Below are 6,076 nucleotides of genomic sequence, written 5' to 3' on the forward strand. Positions count from 1 at the left end.
GAGAGAGAGAGAGAGAGAGAGAGAGAGAGAAATATCAATGTGAGAGAGACACATCAATTGGCTGCCTCCCACAAGGGTCTGTGGGCCAATGCTCACACAAACTCTCCAGGGCAGAAATCCTAATTTTTAAGAAAATAAATAAGTTCTATCACATTCAGTTGGAAAACTAATGTAGATCATTCCAACACTACAATTCAGTACTGATTATTCTTATTTTATGAATCATTCCATTTATCCTAAAAATTTGATTTAATTTTGAAGCTGAGAAGGCTCAGTTGAGTCTCCTTGGTATTCAACACATATAAGCCTCCTTCTGTACATGCTTAAATGCTTCACAATAAGGACTACTTCTGAGTGTCTATTGATATCAGATTCCTCTGTATAATACAAAAAAAATGTTTTTCTTTCCAGATTGAGATTTTAGAACTACACCATTTTTCTGTGGCCTTATTACCATCTTTATTATCTTTCATTTTTTAATTTAATTTTTTATTGATTGATTGATGAGAGAGAGAGAGAGAAAGAGAGAGAGAGAGAGAGAGAGAGAGAGAGAGAGAGAGAGACTTGTTGCTCCACCCACTTATGCATTCATTGGTAGATGCTTGTATGTGCTCTGACCAAGAATGGAACCATCAACCTTGGTGCATTGGGTGGACACTTCAACCAACTGAGTTACCTGGCCTGGACTAGTGGTATTGTCTTCTAAAAATAAGAATCATTGACCTAATTATTACATGTGAAAACAGGCAATTATGGAAGCTCTAGGTGAAAAGAGAAATGGCAGGAAAGATAAATTACAATTCAAAAAACCCTAGTGACATACTCACCCCAGTGTGCCACTTTGCTGGAGTGACAGATCAAAACTGCCCTCATCATCATAATTTCAACCTAGACTGAAAATGTTATGCACAGGAAACAAGCATAGAAATGGAATCATTCCTCACGTATCTCAGACTGAAAACATGTTGGTTCATAGACCACATGTTTATTCAGATGACCAGAAAATGAGTTTGGCAACCTATGGGAACAAGTGAACACCATGTACTAAGGAGTCAGGGTCTGAGCGCCTGCATTCCTCTCTCAGTCCAGCCATTTATCTGAATCCCACTCTTTAGCTGGAAAATGGAAGGGGATGTACAGAGGGTGCCTGAGCCACTTTTCACAGTCAGATTCTCGACCCTGACGGTGACAGTTATTAGGCATAGAATGCCCAGGGTGACTCAGCGGTGGAACCACCTGGGGCACTGAGAGTATTCACTTTTCTTTTATGATGAAACCATCTTCTAGCTTCTTACCCTTTTCTGTCCCATTTCCCAAACCATATGTTGCCATGTGTACCATGAAGTAAGAAGAAGCTGCCCAACAGGATTTCCATACACAACTCCCACAATGCTGTAGGAAAAGATAGTGGTAGCTTTTTTCTTCCTGGTGCTATCACAGAGTGGAGAATGAAAGGAGCATTTGCTGAACCAGCATGCACTTGTGAACAGTTAATCATTAGAGATCATTTTAATTATTTATGAAAATATAGGTGAGATTGAAATCCAGATGTCAAACAATATTTAGTTAAAATATAAAATAAAATAAAGTCAGTAATATGAGGTCAACTTCTTCTCATGTCACATCTCCCTATAACCAGAGCCTGGAAAGGTTCTGTCCTTTTAAAAATGTATGTATTTAGCCTTGGCACAGGATGCTCTCTGTCCAAGGATCTTAACCTTAATCATATCTGCAAATACTTTTTTTGCCATGAAGGGTAATGTATTCATCAGTTCCAGGAATAAGGTTTCAAGGATATATTTGGGGGACCTTTATTGTGCCTCCCAGATGGGATAATGGCATTTTGTTGGTTGTGATCATTACCTGGGTCATGTCAATCTGCTACATGGACCCAGACTTGAAAGCGGTAGTTAGGGACACAGACAAGCAATGCTGGAAGCCGATCCACCCTGGCTGCTTGAGGCAGTCTCTGCAGGGATGTTTCTAGTAACCTTAAAATGGAGATGAGAAATGCCCTAGCCTTTGGAATGGAATGGATGGGATTAAGATCAAATAGGATAAATGCAGATGTAAGAGGACAATAGGGGAAGGAACCTGGCTAGGAGATGACAGGTTGTTTCCCCAGGTGAGGATTTTTATCAGTAAACCCTTTAACTGAGTGTCAGAGGGGTGGTTGGTCGCTTTGATCTTTGCTTGGAGTGACCTCCTTCAGTTACTTCCTTGTAGCTTGGTGGAACAATAGAGTAACCTTTTAATGGAGTTGGGAAGTCCCCTGGCCTTTTGTATAGAATGGATAGGATTGGGACCAAATAGTATATACACAGATGTTAGATGACAATAAAGAGGTGCCGGGCTAGGAGGAACCTAGCTATGACGATCACCTGAACACTGCCTCCGTGTCATTCATTCTTCGCCGACTCCATCCACACCTTGGGGAACCCCTGGACCCGCTGGGGCTGGACCCCAGCAAAGCAAGAATCTCGGCGTAGTCAGAGTTTGATTTGTAGGAAATTCAGTTTCTGGAAGCAGTGGTAGTATTGCTGCTTTTTCTTCTATAATTTTTTTAAATTTATCTACACAGTCAATGCTGTTGTGTTTTTTTGTATTTGTTTGTTTTGTTTTGTGTGTGTGTGTACAATCCTAGTGCCATAGTTAGTAATATAATATATGCTGGGCACTTTAGAGGACATAGAATGTCCCATCCATTTCAATATTCTTCTCCTCAGATTAGAGGAGCAATTCACACTGCTGCTCAGATTGTAGGGCATTGATTGAGCCACACATAGTGTGCTCTAAAATGATTGTTGACACATATAATTCTGTCTCTTCTAATTCAATCTTCCATACATTATGTCTTCTGGATAACCACATCATTGTCTTTTTTTCTTTCTTTTCTACTCATATATCCCAAGTGATACATTTTCTTTAAGTCATAAAGTTATAGCAAGATTGAAAGATAACTGGAAAGAGGTTTTGCTTGAGCCTTGAGTTCAATTCACATGTTCTCATGGAACATTATCAAGTCCTATACTAGGGATAAACAGACTATTCAGGCTAATAATTTATCTTATTTCTCATTCTCTGGTGTGCATAAAGCCCTTGGGGACTCCATGTGAGCAGTGACAAGATTATAACCCTTAATAGTATGATACTTCTCACACTATAAATTTGCTACATTTGCATTGCTTGAAGTCCTGTTAGGGTAGGCATCTAGGAGTTAAGAAAAGAGAAAGGAACTAGACTGGCTGGGTCTGATTAAGTCTGGAAGTTACACTTAATCAGGCTTAAGTCTGCAAGTTACAGCTTTTGTCACCGCAGGGGATAGCAGAATACCTCCTAAAGGCATTAACAACCCCACCCTTCCCATGTAGGGAGGAAGGACAAGTTTTCTAAATTCCTCAGGTACAACTGGTCCACCTGCCCAGACTATGGGGAGGAGGAATAAACAATGAAGGGAAATCTTGTCTGCTCAGGACATGCTCAGTAGAAACCAGATGATGCAGCAAAACTTTGGGGCATGTACAGTAGGAGCCAAAATGGTGACATAAAAGGGGGACCTATCCTGGGAAAAGAATAAGATTAGATAAGGGTGTGGAACCTGGAAGGTTCCCAGAAGGGGATTCTTAGGGGGAGGCCCAGCACAATCTGGGGAAACCCAGGAAGTAGGTTGGATAGTTTGAAAGAAACTCATTCCCTCAAATCATCAAAATATATGAAAGATTATCAAGGATCTCAGGAGCAGTTGCTACTAGAGCCTTCCCATCTTCTATGTCCCTGAGGGCTTATTATTTCCTTTCACCCCAATAAATCTTACCACTACACTTAAACTTCTCCCAGGCATGTGCCCTCTGAAATTCCTTTCTCTTGACACCACCAGCACCCATTCCCACCAGCAGCACTTCCACCTCCCACCCACAGGGGTTCCCATAAGATAATGCTAATTGTTGAAATATGAACCTTCCAACATAGGAGGAAAGTAATAAAAATTATAGAGAAACCACACATAAAAAGAGACATGGGGAAGCAAACACTCAAGGTCAGCAGAGCAGCCTCTGGAGTCAATCCTGGATTCTAGAACCAGGCAGCTATTTTGCAAAGAAAGGAGAGGGCTGTGGGTTCCAGTGATGAGGAGACCGAAAACATCAACTAGCACTCCTTCCCTGTGGGGGAATACAGACAGCAGGTATGAATCTTTGTGGATCAGAGCTCAGGTTAAGAAGGGTTTGAGAAAGAGGAAATTAGAAAGTGCCTGGGACCAGAAACTAGGGAAGGCACAGCTTCTAGAGGAGGCCAAGACACAGTGGAAAGGACAGGTTAGCTTTGAACCTTACCAGTCAAAGGGAAGAAAGGCGTATGTTGAAGATAAGGCTACTGTTGAAACAAGACAATATCAAAAAATCATGAAGAAGTTTAAAGAAAGAATCTTTACTCTTATTTCTAAAAGTGCTGATATCATCAAAAGGGAAAGCACTTCTTTTTATTCTATTTTTAAAGTTTGCCTCTGTTTGTCATCTCCAGGGTCTCTCCTGTCAGCAGCAGCAGTAGTCATATGAAGGAAACTGAATACACAAAGAAATATTTTGAAACCTGGACAATTTAACCTAAAATACATTTTAGCTTTTGGAGTGCCCTTGAGGGTGGAACTGAATTGCTCAGGAGATGAATAATGGGATTCATTACTATGACCAGTTGAAATCTAACATAACCCAAGGTGTTCTCTTGCTTTTGAGCAGTTTACAGATTGTGGAGAGTAATGCAGCCCCAGTTCAAGTAATTTCTTATCCTAACACGGAAGCCATCGACAAAGGGGTATTTTCTTCCTACAGAGGAGAAGTATATCTATTTTTGTAGGTACAGGGAATAGAGGCCAACTCTTTGCATATTCAAATGACCTTGTTTTAGATAATTTTAGTTCTGTGATGCAAAAGAAATAACTACTTATTTATTGGGCAAGCTGTAAAAAATAGACTTGATCCATATCCTATGGTTACATGTAATTACCTATACATTTTGCTTTTGTTAGTGTTTCCAAACAGCCATATGAATAAGAATGTTAAAGCATTAATTAAGAGACCCTTTTTGTGTTTTTTATTGTTATACATGCAAAATAAAATCTGTTATATAAAATATAAATTCAATACTTTGAGGCCACTTATTCTTGATAGTATTAAAAGTCCAGAGCCTGGTGGCTTCTACTGTGATTTTTATCAAATACTAAATGGAAAAATTAATTATAATCATACACAAATTTTTCCAGCTAATAGTAAGATAGGATTTTTCTACCTTGTTTCTATTAAGCTAAAATTGATGCAATCATCTAACTTGTATGGTGTAAAAGAGAAAAGTTATAGGCCAATCTTATCTATGAATATCTATAAAATAGGATAAGGCTAAAGAATTTATATTTAAGAAGACTTAGTAACATACAACTGTGCCATTCAACAATGACAACAATAGCAACAAAACACTGTGACCTTAGGATATTAAAGTTACTTGTTCTAGTCCTACTTATTGTCAATGACTGAATCAAAACCCATATAAACTGATTTCCAAATCTAGACTTTTCAAGTAATCCACCTGTTCCCATTCTACAACTGGATCAGTTAGGATAATATATACCACTATTATAAGTGAACTCACAAGCTCTATAATTTCATACAATTAAAGTTAGTTTGTTGCTCACCTAAATTGTCAAATACTGACAGTCTTCCACCTAGGGATTAAGGAGAAATGACCTCTTCCACCATATGGCTCTGCCATTCTCTAGGACCTTGGGTCCTATGGATCCAGCTGACAGAAAGAGGGAGACAAAAAAGTATCGATGATGTATCATAGAATTGTACCCTTAAAACCTATACAATCTTATTAACCAATGTCACCCCAATAAATTTAATGAAAAATAAATAAATGCATTTCAAAAGAAAAGCTCATCTTCTTAACTATCCTAGCAAATGTGACACTAATCTAATCTAATAAAAGAGAAACATGCAAATTGACTCATCTTCTTAACTATCCTAGCAAAAGTGACACTAATCTAATCTAATCTAATCTAATAAAAGAGAAACATGCAAATTGA

Source organism: Myotis brandtii, unplaced genomic scaffold (genome assembly GCF_000412655.1).
Source record: "Myotis brandtii unplaced genomic scaffold, ASM41265v1 scaffold36, whole genome shotgun sequence".
NCBI lineage: Eukaryota > Metazoa > Chordata > Mammalia > Chiroptera > Vespertilionidae > Myotis > Myotis brandtii.